The 17085-nt window shown below is 38.0% G+C and overlaps 1 non-coding gene across 1 annotated transcript; it reads left to right on the forward strand.

The window, feature by feature from the left end:
• The first annotated feature begins 4738 nt into the window (after nt 1–4738).
• TRNAR-GCG (transfer RNA arginine (anticodon GCG)) lies at nt 4739–4810 on the forward strand. The gene has a single exon. It is a non-coding gene; the product is annotated as a tRNA-Arg (tRNA).
• The last annotated feature ends 12275 nt before the right edge of the window (nt 4811–17085 follow it).

Here is a 17085-nt window from a genome sequence, read left to right on the forward strand (position 1 = left end):
GCCCCAAAGAGGACTGTATGAAGAGGGCTCACCTGCCAGTTTCACATTATGAGCCAACCCAGAGCAGAAGAAAACAAATATACTCTTAATCAATCGAATGGAACTTACATATGGTATAGCATCTTTTCTCCTAGTTCATTAATGTAAATACCTCTGCATAACCAATGAATTTGGGTATTTCTGCATTCACCGTACACCACAGTGAATAGCAAGTTGATAACCTGTCAAGCCAGAAAGCCAGAGTCATAGACAGTGAGTCTTTTATATCAAAAGGAATGACTTTTCTCATGGGAAATTATAGTAGAGGGCACAGAGAGTAGAGTAGAGACAGGGAGATGATATGAACAGGGCTATGGTGATAATTACAGTAATAATTGCTGACATTTACCAGTGGTTTTCTTTGTGCTATGTAATATGCTAGACTCATAAAATTTATATATATATATATGTGTGTGTGTGTGTGTGTGTGTGTGTGCGCGCGCGTATGTGCACTATAGTCAATGGGGTTGTAAAGAGTTGAAAACAACTTAGATTTGTTGAACAGAAACAAATACTAATGGCTGATTAGCCTTGTTCTTCAGCAGAAACCAATATAACGTTTTAAAACAATAATCCTCCAATTTAAGAAAGTAAATTTTTAAAAGCTATCTTTACTGACAGTGGTTTTCATTTTTACATTTATCCGTATCTGTTCTCTCAACCTCCAAAATGTGCCTTTGGTTTTCTCACTCTGCTTCTTTTCTGGTTAAAGTTTTTATCTTCCCCTCTCACACTGATGTGTAAGAGCACATTTTGTTCTTTGTGGTAAATACTCCCTTTTAATTCCAGTTCTCAGCCCAGAGTTTACTGTTCCCATTCTCTGATCTGAATTGCCCCTTAATAGTATATTATAGGAACCAAGAATATTTGTGAAGTTAGCTTTTCAGAAAAAGCATTAAAAACAAAGATGAGATGGGAGGTTGGTTTTATTATGTTTTGTAATGGCTAGAAAATGTTGTTTGGATGGCTGCAAATGGCATGATAAACTTTCAATTGTTTTTAATTGTTCTAAATATGCATGAAGCCTTAGAATTTTGTTATTTTTGAATGGGGCATAAATTACATCATCCACATGAGCAAATAACCATATGCTCAGGGCTTCAGAAGAATCAGGCAGGAGCCACAGAAAGTACTCTCCCCTACCCTCACCCCCAGGCCAAGTAAGGACAAAGGAAATCAAAGATTGAAAGTCTCAGAGAAATTTGATAACTTTTGTATCTTTTTTATATTGTGAACTTGGCAGGTTTGATGAGGCCCACTGGTTTTCCTACATACTTAAGAATTTGGTCTAGGCAGATGCATGTTGTTCAGAGCAGTAACCTGAAGTTGATTGCTGTCAGAAAATCTGGGTAGTGTGTGCATGCTGTAACTTCAGGCATGTTCGACTCTTTGTGACCCTATAGACTGTAGCCTTCCAGGCTTCTCTGTCCAAGGGATTCTCCAGCAAGAATACTGGAGTGGGTTGCCATGCCTTCCTCCAGGGGATCTTCCCTACCCAGGGATCAAACCCACATCTCTTATGTCTCCTGCATTGGCAGGCAGGTTCTTTACCACTGAGCTATCAGGGAAGCCCTGAATCTGGGTAGAGCTAATATAAAGATCGAACGGGTGGAACTGTTTGTGAGAGTTGCAGGTATTTTTGTTAACTGTTTGGGACTGCATTATATAATATGGGACCTTAAATTTTGCTTTATTTGGTGTCTTTCCTTTTTCACAGAATATATTATATACCCCACATGTTCAAATTAGAAACGATAATGTATGTGTGAGTGTGGTGTGTTCCAAACTACACACACTCCCAACTTTCTATACTAATCCTAGTTAGTGCTCAAAATAGTGCCAACCTGACATGACTAGATATATGACTCTTTTCCCCAACCCTATACCATAAATATACACAGTCTTATCTGTTCAATGCTATGGGAATTTCCTATGAGGACTCTACTCTGTAAAGTTTCTCAAAGCATTCCACTGATGAGAAACTGTCCACGTCCATATTAGAAGCATAAATTTCAATCTAGTTCATATTTACCAGATGCTCACAGGATGCCTGCCTTTGTATGAGAACATATTGCAAATGTATCCTGCTCTGCTGTGTGTCCTATATCTTTAACAAGCTTTATGCTCCGTGAGTTAGTTGAGCTGTCTTACAGATAATGCTTCATTAATTAGTAAAAGACACAGTTAAGGCACTTTTGAGCTCTTTAGATCCTTATGACTTTATTCTTATAATGGCATGCCTTAAATTTAGAGTTGTTTTTATGATAATCCCTTAAATTTTCTCTAGATCATTTTCTGCTATCTTTCATGTGCTCCAAATAATGTTCATTTATTTTTCTATTGAGCATTTCTCATCCTAAAATGATTTTTGTTATCATTTAATTTCAAGTATAACACAGTAAACAGAGAACTGTAATGATGTCAAGAACCAAAAGCATAATGAGTAGTTTTGCCAGAACAATTAAATCATGTTTTAAAAATATCTATTAGCTACATTCCTGATATGCCTTCATCTCATTTATATGTGGAAATATTTTCATTGTCATTATATAGGAAAAAATACTTCTTTTATCTAACTTCATTAGGAATGCCTGTGATGTTTGAGCTGGTATTTAAGATAAAATATTTTCCTGTAAGTATGACTTGAAGAGAGGTTTGGAAAATTATTAAGTAATGAAATTTCACTTGACCTACAGAGATTTGTTTTAGATATGTCCACGTTTATTCTGAACATTTAACAATTTTTCTTCCCAGGCATCACTTTTCTAACTGACCTTTCTTTAAGAGGAACACTAGCTGATCTCTAGCACTCCTCTGCATTTTTTTTTCCTCCTTCAGGATATAAATTCATAAAGAATAACTGGAAAGTTGTTAAGAAGGAATGGTATTAATAGAATATACTTCATATCTTACATCTTCATTGCTGAGTCTTTATGGCTTTAGATTTGTTAGTCTTTGGAAAAGTTACAACTTTAGCTGTTAGCTTCTAATTTTTTGGAAAGATTGTTAGGCAATTGGAAATATTTGGACCAAGTTATATACTGCCATGTAACAAACCATTCATATATTTGGTAAATTAAATCAAGAATTTAGCTTGTTTTGCTCATGATGCACATTTGGGACAGGGCTCCTGGGTGATTGTGTGTCTTTGTTCCACGCACCATCACCCGACAAGGCTGCTCAGCAGGAACTGAAGGATCCACTTCCGGGGTAGCCCTGAACATGGCTGGCAGTTGGTGTAACTGCTGGCTGGGCTTTTGCTGGCAAAGGCATCATCGCCTTCCCCTGAGGTTTCCCTATCCTCAAGGCAGATGGGGTTCAGAAATGAGTGCCCCAAGAGGTCTGAGTAGAAGCCGCAAGTCATCTTCTGACCTGGCTTCACATCTACCACATTCGTTTGACCAGACAAATGCTTGCAGCCAGCCTGGATGCCAGGGAGAGCAACCAGACTGCCTCTCTTGATGAAGGCGTGGTGAGGCGTCTGGCCATATGCCATACTGAGTCTGCTCATCAATTTCTTTGATGCCAGTTTTTACCCTTTCTCACATCTGAAATTAAAGACATTTTTGGCAATGGTAGTCTCAGATTCCATGATATTTTCTACTCTCCAGGTTGATCTCTTCTGTGTCTACTTGCTCCCCATCTTTTTAAGAAGAGAGGAGGTCAGCTCCTGATGAGCTGAAGAGTACTGAGGGTATAGTCCAGAGAAATGGAGGTTTACTTAAACCAGTTACAATCTGTGTTGCTCTCTGGCACCACTCCTCCAGTCAGTAAGTGGAAGGAAGGATGGTATCCCAATAAGTCCATACCAAGAAATTCTCACAAGGAAAACTTGGGAAGATTGAGAAGACTGTCCAGGGAGTGTCAGCAGCCACCAATCTCAAGAGTGCTGGAAGCCCTCACACTCGTCTGAAAGGGAGATAGATTCAGACAGTGAGAGCATTCATCACACAACACAGGTAAACACCTTGGAACACCAAACTTCCCCCAAGTCCTTACTGACAGGTAGCCTTTCTTACTGGGTGGGAGTGTGTTCAGGTTGTATCAGAGACTGTGCAGACGTATTTGAGGGCACAGTGCCTTGGCGATTTGAAATGAGCTGGTGTTCCTGAAAGAATTGTCCTTTCAATCAATTGACTTAGTGTACCTCCCATCTTTAACAAGGAGACCTTTCAAATCATGTCCACCATGGGAACTTTCCCGGTTAAATTCAGCATTCAGATTTTTGTTGCACTCAAAAAATAATTCTATGCTTGTTTTTATAGCTACTACTGAAAACTGCCTTAGAGTATTGTTGAAAGTCTCCATCCTCTGAGAGACTCTGAGACTGTTGTGCTAATTTTCCCCACAAGCTTATTGCCCCTTCTTCCTTCACTCAGCCCCTTGAAGATGTGGAGGTCTCAAAATTTTGGCTTCAGGCTTATTTCTTGTTTCACATTCCATGCTTTCACTGAACGTTCCTGTTTTCCCCAATAACGTCAAATATCACCCCTACATTAATGGCATGAAAATTTGTATGTCAGACTCCCTCGTTCTCTCATATCTTCCAGGACCATAATTTTTATCTGAACTTCCCTTATGTAATCTCTGCTAGATATTATCATCCAGAGACCCACATGTGAACTTACTTCCTATTCCCCCTCATGAAAAACGATTTTTGTTGTTGTACTCTTGTACTGTTCCTAAGATTCCCTTAGATTCCCTGGTGGCTTAGATGGTAAAGCATCTGCCTGCGATGTGGGAGACCCGGGTTCAATCCCTGGGTAGGGAAGATCCCCTGGAGAAGGAAATGGCAACCCACTCCAGTACTCATGCCTGGAAAATTCCATGGGTGGAGAAGCCTGGTGGGCTACAGTCCATGGGGTCACAAAGAGGGCTTCCCTGGTGGCTCAGACAGTAAAGTGTCTGTCTGCAATGCAGGAGACCCAGGTTCAATCCCTGAGTTGGGAAGATCCCCTGGAGAAGGAAATGGCAGCCCACTCCAGTATTCTTGCCTGGAAAATCCCATGGTCGGTGGAGCCTGGTAGGCTACTGTCCATGGGGTCGCAAAGAGTCGGACACGACTGAGCGACTTCACTCACTTCACTTCACTTCACTGTTCCTAATAAGACTGTTGCATACCTGTATCCCTTTGGGGTTTCAAATGAGAGAGACAGAATCCCAGGCTCCTCTTTCTCAATGCACTTGCAGTCACTTGTTACCTGAGTCTTGAAATTTACCTCAGAAATTATCTCAATCTCAGTAGTCCTGATTTTCCTAAAATTTCTACATGGCTCTTATCCTCATCGCTCACGCTTGGTGCCTTATACTAATCCGTGACTCCTTCTACTCTCTCCTGACGATCCTCAACAATGAAGGTAGTATTAACTTACTAAGTACACATCTGATTACATCAACCCTCTTTCCTAAACTCCTTTTTTCAGTTCAGTTACCTTAGCATATTTATAAGTTTAGCCAGGATCTGGCCCCAGGACACCTTTTAGTTTTGTTATCATCTTGCTCTTTCTTCCTCCTGGACTCTGGCCTAAAACAGACAATTCACAGTTGCCTTAAAGATGCCATAAACTTTCACAATTTGGACCTCATGCACTTTATCTACTCTTTAATGAAATTCCTATCCCCATGCCAACTCAGAAAAACCCCCTCTCAGTCCCCAAAGACCAAACTCAAAATATCATAAGCTTTATGAACCATAACTTGTCAGATAGAATTAATCATCTCTTCCTCTGGTTCCCATGGTTCTAAATAGCTCAGCTATGGCACTAAGTAATAGTTTCCATACAAGTTCTCCCCACTCGATTAGGCAAGGCAGTTATTTCTTAATTTCTATATTCTTATTTCATTGTGCAGGACCTGACATGTAGCATAGATTAAATGTTCACTAAATGTTAATTGACTTCTTAAATATAAGGATCTGGATTGAATGATGGGAAAAAATAAATTTCATATATTTTTAAAGAATTGTGAACTGGTATATCCTTTTAAGAAATCAAGAGACTTTACTGTATTCATACTTATATTTTTTACATCTGGAAATCCATCCTAACAGAATCATTCTAAATATGAAAAAGACTTTACAACAAACAATATAGCAAACTCCTTGAAACCAGTTTTTATTTTTTTACTGGTCTTTAAATACACAGCATTTAGCACGATGTTTAAAATAAATTCCTTATTATTAAGTCAATCAGCCAATTGAATAATATTAAGAAAAATTTTTATTATTACTTAAACAACCTAAATGTACACATCTTCAAGGATATGGCTAGTTTTCATATATATATATATATATGTGTGTGTGTGTGTGTGTGTGTGTGTATACACGCATATACATATGCATTATATTGGGGTAGCCAAAAAGTTATACAGTCATTAAGAAGGAACTGTTCACTCTATCTGTGGTCTTTAAAGAATGCTGGATTCCCCATGAATCACTCTCTAGCTCATGAAACGATGAAAACCCAAACCTTGTTTTTACCCAGCCTAACTCACAACTTATCTTCTCACCGTATTATCCTCATTTTCTCATTATCCCTTCCCTTGGATCTTTATGTGGCTCTCCTCATCTAGTCAAATCAGATTTCTTTTGATGACCGTTTTTCTAATTGGTCTAATCTATTCAAATAAAATAAACATTCTGTTATTGGTACCAACACCATAACCCATAATGTTAATGTGCACTGGATAATGCGCATTATGAGATAATGTGCATTGGATGCATTCTGTATGCCAGATATTATGTAATTAAAAATTATCTGGATTTGTTATGAAAATTTTTACAAAGGATGTTTAATCATCATTGAGGTGAGTGAATTAAGGTGTGGGAGGAGTTATGCCTTTCTTGGAAAATATTCATCTGTCTTCCATTGTTCTCCATAATTAGGGGCTCATAACTTTTCTTTATCTCCTAAATTATGCCAGCCTCTAATAACTTGCAGTCCTTTTATCTGAAGTTTTGACTTAATTATTTGCTTCCTTGATAGATAGGGTTTATGTCATTTTAATATTTCCAGGTCTAATGATGTGGAAATGAGTGAGACCTGACTGTATGTGCCAGAGAGTTCCTGCAGTAAATATCTGTGAACTCCATAGAGATCACAAAGACTGGTTCTCTGTGTCCAATATACCAAGAACTCAGCAAAAGATTTTATCGCTGAATGAGAGCAACTTGCACATACTTTTCGAAATTTAGACCAACAGTTGCATTGGGTTTTTTTTTTTAATTTATTTACTTTATGACACCATATTCACTGCTTGTGTTGAATTTGTTACATCGTTAATGTTGGGACAAACAGATGGTGAGATGTTGCAGTGGCTATTAGGACTTTTTAAAAAATACATCTTTCATGTAAATGTTCTGTTTCATTTATTTTTATTTTTCATGTTTTCCTTTATTTTTAATTATATTTTCACTTCATTTGTATCTGCTACACATTTCCTCATATGCCACATGTCTTAGGACCCAGACATGAGCTGAGAAACAGGCATGCTTAGTATTCTTCTCTCATCCCACTGCAACATTTTGATCATTGTGTGCTTGTGTTCTAAACTGCTTCAGTTATGTATAACTCTTTTTGACCCTATGGACTATAGCCCACCAGGCTACTCTGTCAATGGGATTTCCCAGGCAAGAGTACTGGAGTGGATTGGCAGTGTCTTCTCCCTGCATATCTGAGGTTATTGATATTTCTCCTGGCAGTCTTGATTCCAGCTTGTGTTTCTTCCAGTCCAGCATTTCTCATGATGTACTCTGCATATAAGTTAAATAAGCAGGGTGACAATATACAGCCTTAATGTACTCCTTTTCCTATTTGGATACAGTCTGTTGTTCCATGTCTAGTTCTAACTGTGGCTTCCTAATCTGCATACAGATTTCCCAAGAGGCAAGTCGGGTGGTCTGGTATTCACCACACTTTCAGAATTTTCCACAGTTAATTGTGATCCACACAGTCAAAGGCTTTGGTATAGTCATTAAAGCAGAAGTAGATGATTTTCTGGAACTCTCTTGGTTTTTTGATGATCCAGCAGATGTTGGCAATTGATCTCTGGCTCCTCTGCCTTTTCTAAAACCAGCTTGAACATCTGGAAGTTCATGTTCATGTACTGTTGAAGCCTGGCTTGGAGAATTTTGAGCATTACTTTACTAGCATGTGAGATGAGTGCAATTGTGTGGTAGTTTGAACATTCTTTGTCATTGCTTTTCTTCTGGATTGGAATGAAAACTGACCTTTTCAGTCCTATGGCCACTCCTGAGTTTTCCAAATTTGTTGGTGTATTGAGTGCAGCACTTTCACAGCATCATCTTTTAGAATTTGAAATAGCTCCACTGGAATTTCATCACCTCCACTAGTTTTGTTCGTAGTGATGCTTTCTAAGGCCCACTTGACTTCGCATTCCAGGATGTCTGGATCTAGGTGAGTGATCACACCATTGTGACCATCTGGGTTGTGAAGGTCTTTTTTGTACACTTCTGTGTATTCTTGCCACCTCTTCTAATATCTCTGCTTCTGTTAGGTCCATACCATTTCTGTCCTTTATTGAGCCCATCTTTGAGTGATATGTTCCCTTGGTCTCTCTAATTTTCTTGAAGAGATCTCTAATCTTTCCTATTTTATTGTTTTTCTCCATTTCTTTGCACTGGTCATTGAGGAAGGCTTTTTTATCTCTTCTTGCTATTCTTTGGAACTCTGCATTTAAATGGATATATCTTACCTTTTTGTTTCTCTTCTTTTCAAGCTATTTGTAAGGCCTCCTCAGACAACCCTTTTGCCTTTTTTGCATTTGTTTTTCTTGGGGATGGTCTTGATCCCTGTCTCCTGTACAATGTCATAAACTTCTGTCCATAGTTCTTCAGGCACTCTGTCTATCAGATCTAGTCCCTTGGATCTATTTGTCATTTCCACTGTATAATCGTAATGGATTTGATTTAGGTCATACCTGAATGGTCTAGTGATTTTCCCTACTTTCTTCAATTTAAGTCTGAATTTGGCAATAAGGAGCTCATGATCTGAGCCACAGTCAGCTCCTGGTCTTGTTTTTGCTGACTGTATAGAGCTTCTCCATCTTTGGCTGCAAAGAATATAATCAATCTTATTTCGGGGTTGACCATCTGGAGATGTCCATGTGTAGAGTCTTCTCTTGTGTTGTTGGAAGAGGGTGTTTGCTATGACCAGTACGTCCTCTTGGCAAAACTCTATGAGCCTTTGCCCTACTTCATTTTGTACTCCAAGGCCAAATTTGCCTGTTATTCCAGATATTTCTTGACTTCCTACTTTTGCATTCCAGTCCTCTATCATTAAAAGGATCGTCTTTTTGGGTGTTAGTTCTAAAACCTAGTTGATCATTATCAATCCTTTTTTCAGATGAAGGACAAGCATTTGTACAAATTCCCACTCCCCTGCAAATTTGTTCTTCTACTGGCTTCCTATCTGTCTATAATACCTTTTCCCTCATGTTACTATTATTTTGTTGTTTTCCTATGAAATTTCTTTGTATATGATGTAGATTAAGTATATGTACATATTCTATGTATATTAAGTGTATGATGTTATACTTAAAAAATTAGTGTGCAGGATACCATAGCTACTTGCTTTTTGACTCTCACATGCCTGCTTCACTTTCTCTAACTTAACAGGACTTTTTCAAACCTGAAGGTGAACAGTCAGGATTTAGTTGATGACTCCTCTTCATTTTCTCACAGATCTGTTGTCTTGGATGCAAGCTCTATATGTTCCTTTCAGGGGTAGGATTTTGAAACACTCTGTTTTTTGTATTATCTTCCATGATAAAATCTCTGTAAGTTGGCTTAGTTAGAAATATGGGTTTAGATTGGAGTGAGCTATGTAACAAACCCGTGTGAAGATGTCGTCTGCTAGAAGAAGTGGCTGGAAAGGTGTGGGGTTCTAGACCCTGTTGTGTGGTAGATAAACAGAATTGGTAAACTGTGGTCCATGAGATGCCAAGGCTAATAGCACATGCTTTAGCTGTAACATTAAAATAATTTATAGTAAAAATCAGAATTTTAGAGTGCTAGCTGTTTCTTTTGACTCTCAGTAAAAAGATTGAAGAAGGAAAGTGGATTAATCTAAAATATATCATTCTGAAGTCAGTCAGTCAGTTCAGTCACTCAGTCATGTCCAACTCTTATCAACCCCATGAACTACAGCACACCAGGCCTCCCTGTCCATCACCAACTCCCAGAGTCCACCCAAACCCATGTCCATCGAGTCGGTTATGCCATCCAACCATCTCATCCTCTGTCGTCCCCTTCTCCTCCTGCCCTCAATCTCTCCAAGCATAAGGGTCTTTTCCAATGAGTCAGCTCTTCGCATCAGGTGGCCAAAGTATTGGAGTTTCAGCTTGAGCATCAGTCCCTCCAATGAATATTCAGGACTGACTTCCTTTAGGATGCACTGGTTGGATCTCCTTACTGTCCAAGGGACTCTCAAGCGTCTTCTCCAACACCACAGTTCAAAAGCATCAATTCTTTGGCACTCTGCTTTCTTTATAGTCCAATTGTCACATCCATATATGACCCCTGGAAAAACCATAGCCTTGACTAGATGAACCTTTGTTGGCAAAGTAATGTCTCTGCTTTTCAATATGCTGTCTAGGTTGGTCATAACAACCTAGTTGGTTGCCCATTTTTTGAAGAGTTTTAATCATGAATGGGTGTTTAATTTTGTCAAAGGCTTTTTCTATGTCTATTATCATATGGCTTTTATCTTTCAATTTGTTAATATGGTGTATCACATTGATTTGCATATATTGAAGAATCCTTGCATCCCTGGAATAAACCCAACTTGATCATGGTATGTGAACTTTTTGATGTGTTGCTGAATTCTGTTTCTTAAATTTTGTTCAGAATTTTTGCATCTGTGTTTATCATTGATAATGGCCTGTAGTTTTCTTTTGTGTGTGTTGTCTTTGTCTGGTTTTGGTATCAGGGTGATGGTGGCCTCATGGAATGAGTTTGGAAGTGTTCCTTCCTCTGCAATTTTTTGAAAGAGTTTTAGAAGGATAGGGTTAGCTGTTCACTAAATGTTTGGTAGAATTCTCCTGTGAAGCCATCTGGTCCTGGGTTTTTGTTTTTTGGGAAATTTTTGATCACAGCTTCAATTTCAGTGCTTGTCATTGGGTTGTTCATAATTTCAATTTTTTCCTGGTTCAGTCTTGACAGATTGAACTTTTCTAAGGATCTGTCCATTTCTTCCAGGTTATCCATTTTATTGCCATATAGTTGTTCATAATAGTCTCTTATGATCCTTTGTATTTCTGCATTGTCTGTTGTAACCTCTCCTTTTTCATTTATAATTTTGTCTTTTGATTCTTTTCTCGTTTTTTCTTGATGAGTCTGACTAAGGTTTATTTTGTTTATCCTCTCAAAGAACCAGCTTTTAGTTTTATTAATCTTTACTACTATTGTTTCTTTCATTGCCTTTTCAGTTATTTATGCTCTGATTTTTATGATTTCTTTCCTTCTACTAATTTTGGGGTTTTTTGTTCTTCTTTTTCTAGTTGTTTTAGGTGTAAAGTTAGGTTGTCTATATGATGTTTTTCTTGTTTCTTGAGGTAGGATTGTATTGCTATAAACTTCCATCTTAGAACTGCTTTTGCTGTAATCCATAGGTTTTGAGTTGTCATATTTTCATTGTCATTTGTTTCTAGAAAATTTTGATTTCCCTTTTGATTTCTTCAGTAACCTGTTGGTTATTTAGAAAGTATTGTTTAATCTCCATGTGTTTAAGTTTTTTTTACAGTTTTTTTCTTGTAATTGATATCTAGTCTCATAGCACTGTGGTCAAAGAAGATGCTTGATACAATTTCAATTTTCTTAAATTTACTGAGGTTTCATTTGTGACCCAAGATGTGATCTATCCTGGAAAATGTTCCATGTGCACTTGAGAAGAAGGTATATTCTTCTGCATTTGGATGCAATGTCCTGAAGATATCAGTGAGATCCATCTCATCTAATGTATCATTCAAGACTTGTGTTTCCTTATTAATTTTCTCTTTTGATGATATCTCCATTGGCGTGAATGGGATATTAAAGTCTCCTACTATTATTGTGTTACTGTCAATTTCTCCTTTTATGTCTGTTAGTGTTTGTCTTATGTATTGAGGTGCTCCTATGTTGGGTTCATAGATATTTACAATTGTTATGTTTTCCTCTTGGATTGATCCCATGATCATTATGCAGTGTCCTTCCCTATCTCTTGTAATATTCTTTATTTTAAAGTCGATTTTGTCTGATATGAAGATTGCTACTCTAGCTTTATTTTGCTTCCCATTTGCATGGAAAATATTTTTTCATCCTCTCACTTTCAGTCTATTTGTGTCTTTAGTCATAAAGCAAGTTTCTTGTAGACAGCATATATATGGGTCTTGTTTTTGTATCCATTCAGCCAGTCTGTCTTTTGGTTGGAGCATTTAATCCATTTACATTTAAAGTAATTATTGATATATATATGTTCCTATTGCCATTTTCTTATTGTTTGGGGGTGGTTTTGTAGATCTTTTTCTTCTCTTGTATTTCTTGACTATATAAGTCCCTTTTAACATTTGTTGTAAAGCTGGTTTGGTGGCCCTGAATTCTCTTAACTTTTGCTTGTCTGAAAAGCTTTTTATTTCTCCATCAATTTTGAATGAGATCCTTGCTGGGTACAGTAATCTTTCTTGTAGAGTTTTCCCTTTCAGTAGTTTAAATATATCATGCAGTTCCCTCTGGCCTGGAGAGTTTCTGCTGAAAGATCAGCTGTTAAATGTATGGGGTTTCCCTTGTATGTTACTTGTTGCTTTTCCCTTGCTGTTTTTATTTTTCTTTCTTTGTGTTTAGTCTTTGTTAGCTTGATTAGTATGTGTCCTGGTGTGTTTCTCCGTGGGTTTATCCTGTTTGGGACTCTTTGTGCCTCTTGGACTTGATTGACTAGTTCCTTTTCCATATTTGGGAAATTTTCAACTGTAATCTCTTAAAAATTTTTCTCATACCCTTTCTTTTTCTCTGGGGCCCCTATAATTCAAATTTCATGTGTTTGATATTGTCCCAGAGGTCTCTGAGACTATCCTCAGTTCTTTTCACTCATTTTACTTTATTCTGCTCTTCAAAAGTTATTTCCACCATTTTATCTTCCAGCTCACTGATTCATTTTTCTGCTTCAGATATTCTGCTATTGATTCCTTCTAGAGTGTTTTGAATTTCAGGAATTGTGTTGTTTGCCTCTGTATGTTTATCCTTTAATTTGTCTAGGTCTTTGTTAATTGATTCTTGCATTTTCTCCATTCTGTTTTCAAGATTTTTGATCATCTTTACTATCATTACTCTGAATTCTTTTTCAGATAGTTTGCCTATTTCTTCTTCATTTATTTGGACTTCTGTGTTTCTAGTTTGTTACTTCACTTGTGTAGTATTTCTCTGCCTTTTCATCATTTTTTTAAAACTTATTGTGTTTGAGGTCTTCTTCTCCTAGAGTTCAAGGTTGAATTTTTTCTTCCTTTTGTTTTCTGCCCTCCTAAGGTTGGTCCAGTGGTTTGTGTAAGCTTTATATAGGGTGAAATTTGTGCTGAGTTTTTTGTTTGTTTGTTTGCTTCTCTGATGGGCAAGGTTGAGTGAGGTGGTAATCCTGTCTGCTGATGATTGGGTTTGAATTTTTGTTTTGTTTGTTGTTTATATGAGGCTTCCTGCACAGGGTGCTACTGGTGGTTGGGTAATGCTGTGTCTTGTATTCAAGTGGTTTCCTTTGTGTGAGTTCTCACTATTTGATACTCCCTAGACTTAATTCTTTGGTAGTCTAGGTTCTTGGAGTTAGTGCTCCCACTCCAAAGGCTCAGAGCTTGATCTCTGGTCAGGAACAAAGATTCCACAAGTGGTTTTTTATGACATTAAATGAGATTAAAACAAATACCAGAAATGAGAAACCAAAGATGAACCCCCAGCAAATGGCAGTTACAAAACCAGAAAAATTATAATTAAAATAGTGGAATATACATATATACCCATAAGCAAAATCAAAACAGTCAAACAAAAATAAAGTACAATAGATTGACCTAGTGAACCAAGGAAACCAAAAATTATATGTACCAGTTAAGAACAAAACTAAGTAAAGCACAAATTGGAAAACAAAACTAAAACAAGGTGCCAAGTGGGGAATAAAGCAATGAAAACTAAAATAAAAAATATGTTGAGAGGAAAGGAAAGAAAGGATAGATATGCAGAGTTATGTAGAGGTAGATAAAGAAGATTTATATACATTAAAGATTAACTGCAAGGGGGAAAGAACAGTAGGAAAAGCAAGCAAAGGAATAAATGTAGAAATAATAATAATAGGTTTAAAAAATTAAAAAAGAGGAAAAAAAGGAAGAAGAAAGAAAGAAAGAAAAAAAGGAAGACTACACAGAACTGCAAAAGCCCAATGAAAAGGCAGAGTTTTATAACAACAATAAAAAGTGTGACTGGAAAAAAAAACTCAAGAGTTTAATTAGATTTCATAGTGCCAATAAAATCAATAACTACAACACAGGGGGTAAAAAAAGGAAATGGGAAAAAGAAAAAAGAAAGAAAATCCAGTAGAATCTACAGAACAAGTCAAAACATAAGAATAATAAATGTTTTTCTTGAGTCACTGCTCTCAGAGACCTCCCTAGGATGCCCGCCAACACTGTGCTGGTCTCTGGATCTGCTGTGGGGATAGCTCAGATTCTAATCTGGTCCTATTCCTGTGTGTTCTTGCCTCCAATGTCCACAGCTATCAGAACTAGTGCATTTTCTTTTGTGGGAGATCTCACTGTCTTTTTATACATTCCATAGACATAGAGTCTGCCTAGTTTATCGTGTGGCGTTAATCTGAAGCTTGTACAGCTGGTGGAAAGCTTTCAGGTCTTCTTACTTAGCCACACTGCCCCTGGGTTTCAACTGTGGTTTTATTTCTACCTCTGCATGTGGGTTGTCCTTTGGGTTTTGCTCTTGAGGCTGCCCTGGAGGACTTGCTTCTGTCCCAGTGAGGACCTGGTCAACAGCAGCCCTCACCCTGGTGTTGCTCCACAGTCCTTAAACTCCAGCTCTCAGCTCCTGCACCTTCTAGGGGACCTGTGTCTCTGTCCAGCGTATGTATGGCTGCAGCAAGGACTCTCTGATTCTCATTCCATTTAGGCCGCCACAGATCAGCTGTTTCACTCTCATCCTTAAATGTTTCTCCTCTGACTCAGACTGTTGCCCCGACGTGGGGATTGGACCCCTGCTTCATTTCCCCTACCCACTGAGGGCAGGTCCAGTCCTAGTAACACTCCTGTTTTTCCCCCTAGTTCCTTCATCCTACCAAGTTTTACGTGGTTCTATATATTCTTTTCCACTGGTCAGGTACTCCTGTCTGCTCACAGTTGTTGTTCTGCATGCACTTCTGTGTCTGAAGGTGTATTTCTGATGTATCCATGGAGAGAGATGCACTCCACATCCACCTACTCCTCCACCATCTTATTCTCCTTCCCCAGTCACTGCTTCCTTCATCCCCCTAAGCAGTCTCCCCAAAACCTGACATGGTTCCACTGGACTGCTAAGGTGGTACATTGCCTGGAAAGGACCTTGTTCCCTGGTGTGGCCACATAGGACCATGGACAAGGAAGAGTGTCCCAGAAAGCGGCTTCTTGAGTAGCCACTGTCTGATCAAAAACTTACTCCATTGCAAGGAAAGGGGAATCCTTGCTTTTTCTGGACAGCAGTGTGTGTTTTGTGCCATGGAGTATTGAATATTGTTATTTCCCATTTTCTCCTTTTTCAAAGGAGAATTTTCTTTGGCATTTCCTATTCTTTCACCATGATTATATTTGAAAAAACAGGGATGGAAAAAATCTCTCTTACCCATAGATTACTGGACCTTAGAAAGTTTCAGACAGCACAAGGAAGAGGATGGCATGTCACCAAGAGATCTTGCAAATGGATCTGTATGCAGCAAACAAAAATGTATTATCCTATGGGAAGAGTTAAATATTTCCCTGTAGGTTGTAAGGGTTTTTGAAAAGTGTGTATAAGATTGTGTGCTTCTGTGTGTGGGCAGGGGAGGAGTGAGTGAGAGAGAGAGTTGGAGAAAAAAAGAAGTAGGCATTGTGTTAGTTATTGCTGGAACATCTTTTCCATCCAAATCTCCATGGTCTTAGGGATAGAATGAGGCACAGGATTCAGCCACCTCCTGTCTCTAGGCTGATTACAACCTCCTTGCCACAGAGATAAATTCAGAAAATCTACGTCTAAGCCAATCAGTGCAATTACTCTAGGCAAGATGATTACTTCAGAAATAAACTTGAATTGATTCAGACCAATGGTATATGAGGGTCTTCTGGACTAGAATGTTCCTCATTCTCCTGGTCAAACCTGCAGACACCATTGCTCTTTCTCCTTTTGGATGATGCCCTAAGCAAATGAGACATTTGGTACTTCTTCAGCCTTCTTGCCACCATGAGGGGAAACCACTGTAGGAAGAAACTGACACTGTGGAAGATGAAACACTGAGAAGGAAGGAGAAAGTGTCTTTGATTCTATCATTAAACCATTGTAGTGCCAAAAATTCAAAAGTGTCATAATTGCATATATTATTTCTAAATACATATCTTTATTTAGCTTTTCACCTGTTTCTTCTTTTTCACCTAACTAAAGTGTACATTCTTTGAGAACAGAACCCATGTCTTACATTTCTATTTCTAGCATACCATCTAACACATCAAAATGCCTTATCAATATTTGTTAACTGGATCATTAAGGGATCTGTTATAACTAGATGAGTTTGACCACTGATATAGCTTGCTCCAAAAGTGGTTTAGATATTTCTGCATCCCTATAAAAACAATAAAATTGAAAACAATCCTTTATTTAAGTTAAAGAATGATTTGTACTTGACTCTAAAATGGGTATTTTTCAACCTACATGGTTTTCTAGCCAGTTCTTTAGGGTGATCCATTTCTCTCTAGAGACCATCTTCAAAGAACTCCCTCAAGGTCTGACTGAGTACCCTGCTGATCTCCATGATGACTAGTATTCATTTACTGACAGTGATTATACTA

The sequence above is a fragment of the Bos indicus genome, chromosome 27, assembly GCF_029378745.1.
Source record: "Bos indicus isolate NIAB-ARS_2022 breed Sahiwal x Tharparkar chromosome 27, NIAB-ARS_B.indTharparkar_mat_pri_1.0, whole genome shotgun sequence".
Lineage (NCBI taxonomy): Eukaryota > Metazoa > Chordata > Mammalia > Artiodactyla > Bovidae > Bos > Bos indicus.